Source organism: Podarcis gaigeae (genome assembly GCF_964106915.1).
Source record: "Podarcis gaigeae genome assembly, chromosome: 7".
NCBI classification, from domain to species: Eukaryota; Metazoa; Chordata; class Lepidosauria; order Squamata; family Lacertidae; genus Podarcis; species Podarcis gaigeae.
In genome coordinates, this window is record NC_139683.1 from 58,689,370 (window position 1) to 58,703,221 (window position 13,852).

Below are 13,852 nucleotides of genomic sequence, written 5' to 3' on the forward strand. Positions count from 1 at the left end.
ACATACTGTCCCTCTCCATTTGTCTTATTTGTAAAATAATGATTTTTTTTTATATTAGTATTGATGATATGGTATATATTTTTAAAAATCTGATTAATTTTTTAGAAAAACATTTACATGACAGCTAGCAACACATTTAAAAGAGTATTCCCTTGGCATTGGTCTCTATCGGGGGTGCTGCAAGGGCAGGATTGCCAGAATGAAATCTAAGAGCCCATTCAGCAGAATGAGGACAGATGCCCCACCCCCAATGCAACAGGGCTGGCTTACTGCATCTTGAAGTAATAATACTCATGACCATCTGAAGATGGTTGAAATGAGATAAGGCCATTGCATCCAGAATCTAAAATTACAGGCTCTTATGAGAGCAGCAAGAGGGACACGGGTGGCGCTGTGGGTAAAACCTCAGTGCCTAGGATTTGCTGATCGTAAGGTTGGCGGTTTGAATCCCCGCAGCAGGGTGAGCCCCCGACTTTCGGTCCCAGCTCCTGCCCACCTAGCAGTTCGAAAGCACCCCTAAGTGCAAGTAGATAAATAGGTACCGCTTTATAGCGGGAAGGTAAACAGAGTTTCTGTGTGCGGCGCTGGTGCTGGCTCGCCAGTTGCAGCTTCGTCACGCTGGCCACGTGACCCGGAAGTGTCTTCGGATGGCGCCGGCTCCCGGCCTCTTGAACAAGATGAGTGCACAACCCTAGAGTCGGTCACAACTGGCCCATATGGGCAGGGGTACCTTTACCTTTTTATGAGAGCAGCAAACATACCAGGGAACTATGGACCAAGCAAATACTATGCTGGCCTGATGGTATTGTGTACAGGCAACGACTGATGAACGCGCATCTGAATGAAGTGCAATCATGCACACATGCATGGCACCAAACCCAGGTGTGACCCCAAAATGCCACTAAACACATCACTCAAAGGGCAGAAGGGGGGCGAGGTGGAACAGGGAATGGAACTCCCATGCAAAATAGTGACCAGCTGTACATAGCATTCTTTGATGTTTGGCTCTTTTGTATTTTATTTTCTGTGTACTTCTTACAGACAATAGTAGTTCAGTAGTATAAAAACTGTACACACATACATGCATGTGGGGAGGAGGGAGAAAATGAGCCGACATTCATTTAATCATAATAAACAACTTTTATCCAGCCTCTTTCCCATTCCTTCTAATTTCTGAGATTTTACCAAGCATTTCACACATACACACACACTTTGAAGTCTCTCTTTCCAGAAATAAGGGCTGTTCATGTCCTTTATAAAAGAAAGAATGGGAGAAAGCTGCAGTGCTCACAATACTGAGTACTTTTGAATTCGGCTCCAGAATGCAGCCTTGAGTAGAAATCCCCATTAAATGATCTTAAAAAAAGGTAAAGGACCCCTGATAGTTAAGACCAGTCACTGATGACTCTGGGGTTGCGGCACTCATCTCGCTTTACAGGCCGAGAGGGCCGGCATTTGTCTGCAGACAATTTTTCCGGGTTATGTGGCCAGCATGACAAAACCAGAGCAGCGCACGGAAACGCCGTTTACCTTCCTGCCGGAGTGGTACCTATTTATCTACAGTCATACCTCAGGTTAAAGTTGCTTCAGGTTAAGCGTTTTCGGGTTGCGCTCTGCAGCAACCCAGAAGTAACGGAACACATTACTCCCGGGTTTTGCCGCTCGCGCATGTGCAGACGCTCAAAATGATGTCACATGCATGCGCAGAAGCAGCAAATCGCGACCCGCGCAAGTGTAGAAGCACAGATGCGGGTTGTGTTCGCTTCAGGATGTGAACGGGGCTCCGGAACAGATCCCAGTCGCATCCAGAGGTACCACTGTATAAGCATTTTTGGGTGTGCTTTTGAACTGCTAGGTTGGCAGGAGCTGTGACCGAGCTACGGGAGCTCACCCCATGATGGGGATTTGAACCGCCGACCTTCTGATTGGAAAGCCCAAGAGACTCAGTGGTTTAGACTACAGCGCCACCCGCGTCCCTTATTAAATGATCTAGTCACACATAATGCTTTAACACTGTTGAAGGCGAAGCCAAGTGGGATAAACCTGGCCACTGAGAAACAAGAAGACTCCCACACACAACCCATGGGTAGGGACCACTGGGAAACCCATGTCAGCTACTCTGAACTTTCGAAAGAAAGAGTGAAATATTAACACAGTTTTTAATTTAAAAGAAAATGGAGAATGCATGCCTGCAGCTCGGTCCATAGCCTCCTTTGTGTGTTTGTGCGCTAAGTACAACATAACAGAATGGGGAAGGCTGTAGCTCAGTGGTGGAGCCCCAAGTTCCACCCAGATGGGACTGACAGAGACCCCAGTCTGAAACCCTGGAGAGCCAAGGACAGTCAGTGTAGAGAGACAACACTGAGCTAGATGGACCAATCAATTATTGATTCAGTGTATGGCACTTTTCTTGGGTCCCTGCAGTACAAGAAGTAGCTGCATCTCAAGGCAGAAGGTCAGATCCATACTACCAAACTTCACAGCAAAATTACTCACTATGGTGAAAATATCCTCCTCTGGCAACAAAGCCCCCATCCCCCAAGACCCTCTTCAGAATGCACATAACCAGATGGGGGAACCTAGGTGCAGTAAATAAATTAAATGAATATAACAGTGAAGTGCTGAGTCCAGTCATTTCCCCCAAGAGAACAAGAACAGCTCTGTGGCTTTATTGGTGCTTGTAATTAACACCTGGCTCAAACACGTTTATTGGCAAAATAGGAGAAAGATGGGGGAATGGAGGGGAAATCAGCCTTGAAATTAATTGCCTGCCATTTCTATGGGCTCCTTTAACAATGGCATTATTAAAATGCAGTCCTGAACATAAAAAGAAGCTTGCAGCTCCCCATCTCTGTATTTCTATAGTGAGCCACGGTTTCTATTAAAGTAATGGATTTCCTCCAAACCCAAAACACTGTTTAGAATTATTCTTACTCAAATGTTTATATGCTGCGGAATTATTTGTCAGAATGGTTCTTTTAACGTAACATCTTTATTGCCTTACTGCACCAGAAGACTTCATTCTAGGTGAATTTCAGCATTATGCACACCTCAAATCCTGTAACAATACTGTCATACCTCGGGTTATAGATGCTTCAGGTTGTGTTTTTCGGGGTTGCAGGGGTTGCACTTTGCGCATGCGCAGAAATGCCGAATCGCAACCCAAGTGAGCACAGACACGCCACTGCGGGTTGCGAACGTGCATCCTGCACGGATCACGTTCGCAACCTGAGCATCCACCGTATCTATTGATGTTAAGTGGGTTTTAAATATCATTTTTTAAAGTACTTTGATGTTCTGTTTCATCAGCGGCAGGCTAGAGGTCAAAGCAACAAAGGGAGTTAAGTGTACCTTCCCTTTGTTTTCTCTCACACTAAGACTTTGCTTTTGCCATGACTTCATGATAGGCATGTATTTAAAATAGTATTTTTCAACTGGCTTCATTGTTAAGATTTGGGAAACAAGATATTTCAAGAGAGGGAGATTTTGATTTATTTATTTTTAAATAAAACTCTCCCTGGGAATGGAGAGGGGGCGGGTTGGAAAGCCATGCGGCAGTCAAACATTTTGACTTCCAGCATCTTGGGCTGCAACCAAGCAAATCTCAGAAAATGAAATACACTCATCCAGATTTCATGTAGCACCCAGAATCAAAACTGTACGGGAAGCCTTAAATTGATTCAAATTCTCAAATGCTGCAGAGCTTATTAGTTCATTGCTAATATTATGTATAAAAATGGTTCAGAATGATGAATGGTGATGCCCAGTCAAGATGCATTTGGAATCTTGTATTTAGGTACAATTGTTGTCATATTTTTGTAAATGCAAGGAAAACTAAAAGAAGAAACAAAAAAGGCAGGATACAGCACTCAGGCAGCACCTGGGGCCTGTCTTCCACTGTGTCAACAGTTTGTCCAGATTATTCCAGCAGTTCTGAGGGCATCCTGTTTGTTCCACAGTGCATTGTTTTATAGAATTTTAAGCACCTGCTCTTTTTCTGAAACCCCTTTGTCTGGCTGGTTTTTATTTTTATTTATAAATCAGATATGTTCTCGTTGTCTTTCCTTGGGCTTATTAAAGTGCATGGGAGTCATGACAAAATATTTCCAAGGAAAACAATAACAGAAAAAAATGCATAGCTATTCTACTCAACCCCTTTTAACCCATGAATCCACGTGCTATGGTCAGATCAGCAAGTTCATACATCATAACTAAACCATTGTATTTTTTTTACCTGCTGAAGCTTCAGAATTCCCCAAAAGAATGTTGACGCTTTGTTGGTGTTTTTATTAAATATTTTGTGTTTTTATGTTGTGAACCACCCGGTGATGTTCAAATGAAGGGCGGTGTACAAATGTAAGTAGTAGTAGTAGTAGTAGTAGTAGTAATTTATTATTATTATTATTATTATTATTATTATTATTATTATTATTATTACAGTGGTGCCCCGCAAGACGAATGCCTCGCTAAACAAAAAACCTGCAAGACGAAAGTGTTTTCCGATTTTTTAGCGGCTTCGCAAGACGAATTTCCCTATGAGCTTGCTTCGCAAGACGAAAGCTCATAGGGAAATCTCCGGGGACAGCGAGGAAGCGCAGCGCGCCTTCTCCTCTGTTCCCGGACCTGTCCTAAGGCTTGCGGTGGGAGGTCCGGGAACAGAGGACAGGGCGCGAAGGGCTTCTCCTCTGTTCCCGGGGCTTGCGGTGGGAGGAGGGTTTTTCCTCCCCGCCGCCAACATTCAGAACAGCATTCTGAATGTTGGCGGTGGGAAGGAAAGCCCTCCTCCCACCGCAAGCCTTCAGGACAGGTCTGGGAACAGAGGGGAAGGTGCGCAGTGCTTCTCCTCTGTTCCCGGGGCTTGCGGTGGGAGGAGGGGAAGTCCTGCAGGGCTCCCCAAGCTGCGAATGTCTGCCCCGCGCGAGGGGCGCTCTGCTTAAGAGCGCCCCTCGCGCGGGGCAGCAGGCTGCTATCCGCAGCTTGGAGAGCCCTCTGGACCTCTTCTGAAGGCGGGCAGGGGGCAAAAGTCTTTGCTCCCCCCCCCCACCTGCCTTCAAAAGCCGTCCGGGAGCATTTTAAAATCGCCCCGGGACAGCGGAGAATTCATCCGCTGTCCCGGGGCGATTTTAAAATGCTGGCGGGCGGCAGTGCTGCCGTCCGGGAGCATTTTAAGATCGCCCCGGACAGCGGAGAAGTCCTGCCGCATTCTGGATTAGTTGTAGTTTCCAGAATTCTATCATGTGGGAAGCAGTTTAGAATGAAAGCAACACCATGATCAGAGGGCAATGGCAAGGAAAACGGAATAAATGTCCAAAGCCTTTTTCCACAAAAAGAAATCCAAGCATAATAAGAAACGAAAGTGGCTGAGTTATTTTGCTGCTGCTGTTAAAAACATTTAATGTTCCACTGATTATTATTTTTTAAAGTATACCAATCTGGTATCGGGGGTCAAATGTAACCCAAGAAAGCTATATAAGGAAGTTATTAATGCTTTCACCGAGAGCTCTGTTTCCAGTAAAACAATATAGTAGTCCATATAAGTCAATCCCTCGGGAGGTTGCAGACTCTTTCCTCAGAGGTTTTCAAGCAGAGGTTGGGTGCCCATCTGCCATGGATGCTTTTGTGGAGATTCCTGTATTGCAGGGGGCTGGTCTCTTCCAACTCTATGATTCATCATGGTTGAAGACTACCTGGAATGTGGAGCTGAGAAAGACTGACACAAAGATATTGTTTTTATTGTGTGTGTCGTCGTCCCCCCGCCAGTGCTGCCAGGAAGCATTTTGGCCTCATCTGTCGATGGAGGGTTAAGCACAACTCTCTGCAACTTTAAATTGATAACACATTTCAGAAGTGGGGGCGGAGATGGACAGAGGCAGGTGTTGGGGAAATCAGGTCCGGGAGGATTCCAGTAGCACAGCAGCTCCTGCAATTCAAGCCCTCCCAACTGAGAAAGCCATTTCCAGTTGGATGAAGCCGAGTGTTTCTTTGAGCTTAAGTTGGCACTTATCTGAGGCATTTCATTCATTGCTAGGAAGCACATGCCATGTGTCAATCAGCCTCCTTTTGCGGTTTTAGGACCAATTAAAACAAAGTTAAATGCGCAGGCGAGGTATCCTGCCCAACAGCTGCACTTCTGCACTCTAACTCTTCTGAAGACAATAGTGAGAGGGGAACATCGGAATAAAGGATGCTGGGGAAAGTCCTCTGCTTTCATGAAAGCTATTCTGCACGTCACGGAAACGCAGGCAGTGTTTATGTACATCAGAAGCAACCCAGCTGGCAGAACAAGAGCCAGCATTTACGCTGCCAATACTTAACACTGTTTAGGTTGAAAATCTGAACATCCTCAGAATCAGGTAAGCTACCTACAGGCTGACCCTGTGCACATGAAGCAGCGTGCAATAAATTATGGTACTACCCAATAAATTAACATTATTTTCCTTCCCCTTCACTCTGATGCATGTTTGAACAAATATCTAACCTGTTTATGGGCATGTACTACCATACTGGGCAGTTAGCAATTATTGTGGAGGGGGGAGGAGCAGACAGAAGAGGGGCAACATCAGAGAGGGGGGGGGGGACAAGGGAAGCAGTATGCTTCCAATGCTTATCTCCCACCAATTCCAATGATATTTATACAGTGGTACCTCAGGTTATAGATGCTTCAGGTTACAGACGCTTCAGGTTACAGACTCCGCTAACCCAGAAATAGTACCTTGGGTTAAGAACTTTGCTTCAGGATGAGAACAGAAATCGCGCGGTGGCAGCGGGAGGCCCCATTAGCTAAAGTGGTGCTTCAGGTTAAGAACAGTTTCAGGTTAAGAATGGACCTCCAGAATGAATTAAGTTCTTAACCTGAGGTATCACTGTACATCCATTAGGCAATTCCCACATCTTAAAATATAAATCAGCAATACTGTAAGTTAATAAAGTATAAGTATGGTATCCAACTTATTCAGTTTAGACCCACTGAGAAAAATTCTTAAATTCAACTATTACATTTGTTTCCCACCTTTCCTCCAAGGTGCTCAATTAAGTAATAACTGACTTATCATTGATTTCAGTGGGTATATATCCTATTAAAACTGAATATAAGATTTAACCTCATTACATTAACTTTCTCTGCTGAAGTGCTGCATCTGAACAATCAAGAGGGCAGAGCAACAAATGTGCATTTTACCTTTGCACAGCAGACTAGTTTTTAAGCACACTTTCTTCCCTGTCCTCCATCCATCCAAGCCTGCAAGAGGCATTCTTAGAGTCCAAGGACACATTCCAGTCAAGCAAAAACACAGTCCAATCAAGGAGGGTGGGAAGCAGGGCCCAAGGGCAAATAGAGAGGTCCGCATTTGGCTAGAAGTTCCTCATCCCAAGTTTACACTGTCCTTGAAAAAGATTTTGTTTTAATGAAATGGTGCCGAACAATTTAAATGAATCAATAACTCATTTTTTGATACCAGATTGTGCCTTCACTGCCCTCTACTTCTCACATTCACAAGAAACAATCCCATGGAAAACTGTATCAGAACATTTTTAATAACAACAATAGCCATGATTTTAATCCTGTGAACGTGAACAATCCTGAGTAACAAACTTTCCCTCTCCTTCCCACCAGATGCAGTCACTCTCAAATATATAACCAGGAATGTATGGCCCCGTGCACAATCCAAGCTGAGATGCTTTGTGAGAATCAAAGTAGAATTTACTAACAGATCATCTTGTTTTCCAGTTTCTAAGAACTATTTAATCACTGAGGAAACCACTTACATTGGACATGATCCAACCAAAGTCAAGCGCTTTGGCATTCTCTTGACTCCAACAGGAAACATAAGCATGCGCTTCTCTCTCTCTCTCTCTCTCTCTCTCTCTCTCTCTCTCTCTCAAAGCAATAGGATTTAAAGATGCTTAACTCCAGCCATTGTGTTCTAGGATACATTATGCTTTATGGGGGTTTTTGCAGGCTTACCCCCACCCCTACTTAATATGCATTAACTGGATACACCATTTACAACATTTTAATGTTAACAGTGCATCAATCACATACCCTACCAACTATGATAAGGAACTTGAGTATGTAGCCATCTATAGTTTCCATTAAATAATGATAATAATGATAAAGATTTGGGGGGAAATAAATTATCCGTACACCACTCTAGTGTGTAATATGTAGCAATAGAATCCTTAGCTATGTTTTGCAACATAGCTTTAGCCTTGGGTCTTTCTTTAGACTTCTGTGACCATCTATTTCACAAGTAAAATAAATCACAAATAAGCCTCAGGTTTTCTTTCATTTCAGCTTTATAAATTACCCACATGGGGCAGGTATCCTTTGCACTCGGCATGCAAACCCCATCTTGAAAGCCAGAGGGGCCTCTGCCTGTGGATGACACTGATCACTTGATAGCTCCAGCAGCTGGGGGAGAACTGCTTCAGGGGCTGGCTTTCATTAGTCTTGCCACCTGGAGGAGACGAAATTGAAAGAAGGTTTTACTTTATACATATGGAATAAAGGGGATAGGGATATACATCCATTTATTTTGGGTTTCCTTCACTTATCAAAGGAGGTGAAAGTAAATTGTGGCTGTGGGTTAATTCACCAAAAGAACACCCCATATTATATCTGTTCCTACCCATTCTTAGCACTGATTGTACAGGGTTTTGTTTAGCAAATGCATCCAAGTGATGATTGTACCCAGCTAAGTGTTAGGGCAATATCTTAAAAGGCAAAAAGCAGAAAGCAGAGACATCACCTTGCCAACAAAGGTTCGTATAGTTAAAGACATGGTTTTCCCAGTAGTGATGTATGGAAGTGAGAGCTGGACCATAAAGAAGGCTGATCGCCGAAGAATTGATGCCTTTGAATTATGGTGCTGGAGGAGACTCTTGAGAGTCCCATGGACTGCAAGAAGATCAAACCTATCCATTCTGAAGGAAATCAGCCCTGAGGGCTCACTGGAAGGACAGATCCTGAAGCTGAGACTCCAATACTTTGGCCACCTCATGAGAAGAGAAGACTCCCTGGAAAAGACCCTGATGTTGGGAAAGATGGAGGGCACAAGGAGAAGGGGACGATAGAGGACAAGATGGTTGGACAGTGTTCTTGAAGCTACAAACATGAGTCTGACCAAACTGCGGGAGGCAGTGGAAGACAGGAGTGCCTGGCGTGCTCTGGTCCATGGGGTCACGAAGAGTCGGACATGACTAAACGACTAAACAAAAACAACAACGTGTTAGGGCTTTTGTGCTCTTACCACTTATAATGATATAGTTGCTATTGTTTTCCTCCAGCTCTTTTTTTTTTTTTTTTTTTTGGCATGCTGCCATACAACATCGTAGCTAGTATTCTGATTTTCCTCCCATCGCAATGGTCCTACTCTGAGAAGGATTAAGTTGGATCCAACCCTCACAGCCTGTTCACATGATCTGTGAGCCACTTTGAGGATATCAGGAGAAACAGGATACAAGTCCACTAAATCAATCAATCAAGCCATCCAAGCCCTCTCCACAGCAAAACATCCACTTGCTGAATCACAGCATACCCACAACTCAGGTTATCTGTGTGGGTGCTGATAAACAATTCCTTAAAGCAAAAGTGGTTTCTACAGTGATGTTATCTGTATGGTTCAATGGTAGATGGATAACCCCCAAGGGTATATCACACCATCTGAAAAAAGACCTGAGGATCCAGGTCTGAAGGCACACAGTATAGCCATTTGTTGTAACAAAGGAGGTCTTGGGCCAAAATCATGTTGTGGTGGCAGATTTGTATCCCTTTAAATGGAGTCCTGTCCCATTCACAGGTAAAGCAAGGTATGGAATGAGGATGCTGAAGCCAATGGGACACATACCGCTTGTCCATACATTACAACGAACAGAAATAAAAGCTGTCTCTACATATGTACAAGCGCTTGTGTGAAGGAGTACATACATATTGATTTGCACAGCTCACCTATTGTGTATACAAGTACACCAATAATACACTTGTTGAATCTTACATGTATAAGTGTACAGCTTAACTATTTGGATACACAGATTGCACACTCACTGAACGAAACGTGTGAGCAACGCTATGAGTGTGCAGTTCTGAAATGTCTCATCGTGTCCTGCTATTGACAGCCTTTCACTTACAGCTTTTTTCCACAAGCGCTCCATGTCTGGAAGTTGCCCCAATAGAGAGTTAGATACATATGTCTGGAAGTTGCCCCAATAGAGAGTTAGATACATATATATTCAGGCTTCCAATATGAACAGACGCTGCTACTTACTTATGGAACTTACCTATTTTTTAAAATAGAAAACACAGTTGAGACCTAAAGCGTCTAACAACAGCCAGCCATCTTAACTGATAGCACAAACAACAACCAGGGCCCCTTCTTTAAATAAATAAGTATATAGCATTTGTGTGTTTTAGGTTGTTCTACTATTGCTTTTAATGTTCATTTTTGAGCTTCTTTTCTATCTGAAAAATCAACTAATAAACAAAATAAAAACTGAAGAGTAGACCCGTTGAAAAGAATGGCCCAAAAATTTGGCATGACGTTAAGTCAATTTATTTCAATGGAGCTACTGAAGAGTATGACTTGTCAGATCCAGGGCCAAAGAAATATAAACGAGGATCTCATTAAAATTAGGATCTTGCTATAAGGCTCCAACGCAAACAAGAAGCCAAACAGCGAAAGACACCTCTCGAGGCTGGCTGCCCTTTCTGCACTTGTTCTTTGCCTCTTCCCTCATAAAAGTCAGAATCATTTGCATCCCAAAAGCAGGAAGAGGCGGTGGGCTGTTTGCAACTCCTGGCAACCTTTTCTTTGGTGATAGTCACAGGTGCAGGCAATTAACAAACCTGCCCCCAAGATGCGGCCCAGCAGGGTCTCCCTCACAAAACAGTAAAGGGACATCCTAGAACCCAGCTGGCTTACAAACAGAACTGAGGGAAGAGAGGCATTTGCGCCCATTTCTCTCTTTTCTAGCCCCCATTTTCTTTTGAAATTGAGAACACACGTCGGGAGTCACTTTGAAGTCAAAGTCGCAGAGGCTGCTTGAATGTGATATTATTGATTTCCATACAGTCCTCCTTTCCCGCAATGCGGATGTGCATTTTTGAAACCTGTTTAAGAGGGGGGCCTTTTGATCTGTCTCGTTCGCCAGAGTGATATATATAGAGATTTGAAAGTTTACAGACCTGGCGGGTGAAAAGGGATGGTTTGCCTGGCTCGAGACCATGAACCAAAGTCCAGGCCTTGAAAGCTCTTTGCAGCCTCTCTCTCAGCCGAAAGCAATTTTCTGGAATGGGGAAGTCAAAGGTCACCAACTGTCCAAACACAACAAGAATGACATTGTGCTTCTATGAGTTAACAAGAGAATAGATATTGTTTTAGGGGTATTTTCTCAGAGATGGACCCCTTAGAGTAACTAACAAATCCTGAAGGGATTGGGCTGTTGTTTTTCTTCTTTCACGTTTAAATTCTCACAAGCCACAGAGTAAGCAGCACAGAAAGATCGATGCATTTGCAAAATCCATATATATATATATATATACACACACACACACATATACATATACACACACACACACACCCCTCCAGATCCTGAACCAACAAAAACCAAACTCTGTGCAAACCCCAGTTCTCCAGATGGTTTCACAAATGTAGAAATCCATAAATCTTCCTTTCATGTTTCTCATTTCTGAAAGCGTTTAGGTATTTATCTATCCCTTCCCTCTTTTCGGCTAGCCTTTGGGTATGGGGGCTTGCAAACCCCCAGCCATCTCTTTTTAGCTTGCAGTCTGTACTTTTGCACACTCTGTTGGAAACAGCCCATCTAGTCACCAGCAAGCTCCAAGCATGACTTCATTCTTCAGAACAAATTGCCGTGAAAAGCGCTACACAGGAAGGAGGGCTGTAGGTCTATTTTTAAACACACTGCTTGTCTCATAGCTCAAAAGAGTGGTAAGAAAAGTTCAATCATTCAGGGCCTCTCAGTGTATCCTCTCTCCCTTTTGACTAGACCTCCAGAAGGCAATTCCTTTGCTAGGAGAGCGGGGGTGGGGAAAAGACGGAGAGAAATCCTGAGGAGGAGACAGAGTCCAATTATACTCCATGGCCATAATCCAACATAAGAGGACGGCCTGCCTAATTCTGTTTGGGGTTGGGCAATTCAAGCATGCAGGTGCTCATATTCTACAATTTTGTTGCACAGCAGGGCTGCCTCAGTGAGGATTGCTTGTTTGAATTCTACCCTCACATCAACCAAACAGAAAGCCAGCAGTCAGAAAGTTTATTTCCCACCTCATGCCTGACGATGTAAACCACATACTGATTTCTACACTGAAGGGCAGTGGCATAGCACGGGTTGCTGGAGCCTGGGGTAGGGCAAATGTTGCGCCCCCTTGGTGTACTGGGCAGCTGGGGCGGAGGCGTGTGCCAGGTGGGCACATGGAGCCCACGTGGAGGGTGAACGGAGCCTGCCTCCAATGGGCTCCTCACCCGCTGCCTCCATCCACCCGCTTGCTAGATAAACCCACCTGCCACCGTGCCTCAGCTGCCAGGGCTCTGTGCCTGTCCTGGGGCCATGCACCCCTTCAAAAATGTGTGCCTGGAGCCATGACCCCCTGCCCCACCACGCTATGCCTCTGCCAAAGGGTGATGTAACATTCGCATTTTGTAGACGTCACAAATGCAATACACAGAGCATTATCCAATGCACTCATTCTATTAGGATTTCTGTTTGTGGAACAGAACTTGTGGATGTCCCAAATCTACTCCAGAAGGCTGCCCAAGTGGGGGGAGAGACCCAGAACAGATGTTGGAGGGGGGAGAAGGAAGGAAAGTCCCAATGTGCAGCCAAAGTCCTTGTGATAAGAGAACGAGTGAATTGGATGCCACCCAATAGTTTTCAAAAGTCAAAATATTTTGAACATGTGCTTGGGGGAGGTCATTGCTCATAAAATGACTTCTGCTGATCACTGTGTGGAAGTGATGTGTTGAAACGAAAAGCAATAAAAGGCATATTTTAGGGGAAAAGAACTGGGGCTTTCCAAACTCTATCAGCCCCAGCCAGTGTGGGGGCTTCAGTCCAGTAATATCTGAGATGCTACAAGTTCCCTATCCCTGCTCTTAGGGCAAGGATATATGGGGAAGCCTGGTGTCTGTTAGGAAACCCTACCTCACGGCACACAGTGTGAAATGCTGTCCCAAAAGCATGTGGTATTACATGTTGATAAACTATTAAGGGAGCAATCCTACAGCAAGATCTGCTGAGATGAGTGAGGGTAAGATCTACCAGATCTCTGGTTGAGCCAGAAGGTTCCCAGCACATCCAGGCTACACTACCAAGACTCCCCATCCTCAGCTCAGACAGAGACACGCCAACCGATCTCCACCATCCTGCCAGATGGCTGAGCTGAGCCTGGTGGACATTAATCTGGTGCAAACCCTGAAAAGGGGGTGGGAAGGGACTTAGGTTGGATCCTAAGTGAGGTTTTCCATGAGGTTTCTGAAACAAACATTGCACACATGCATTTTGATATGTATTATTGGAGTGGGACTGTGCTAAAGAAGTGGGTTAACAAGGATTTGGAATAACATAGTTAATGACCTGATATATTTTCAAGATGGTGGAAGGGATGATCCCTAGGGATTTAGTGAGCTGTTTGGAAAAAAGAACATCCTAAATACTTAAAATGAATCCTTAAAGACCAACACATATACAAAATGATTGCTCTGCACCAATCTACCCCCAGTAAACCTAGTCCATGATTACCATTAGGTATCTACTTTACTGGCAATAATAATAACAATACTATTGCGTTCCCTCCACAGCATCATGCTTTCAACGTTGCAGGCCTCCCCATCCA

General features: G+C 44.3%; 1 long non-coding RNA gene across 12 annotated transcripts in view; it reads right to left on the minus strand.

The window, feature by feature from the left end:
• LOC310848256 overlaps positions 1-13,852 on the minus strand; it is a 388,509-nt gene that overhangs the window by 60,672 nt on the left and 313,985 nt on the right. For 9 of the 12 annotated variants that reach the window (XR_014566218.1, XR_014566219.1, XR_014566220.1 and 6 more), the window contains one exon: positions 11,180-11,280. The exons of the other annotated variants lie outside the window; for them this stretch is intronic. This is a non-coding gene — a long non-coding RNA (uncharacterized lncRNA). The remainder of the gene's footprint in view (positions 1-11,179; positions 11,281-13,852) is intronic. 12 annotated transcript variants of the gene reach the window in all.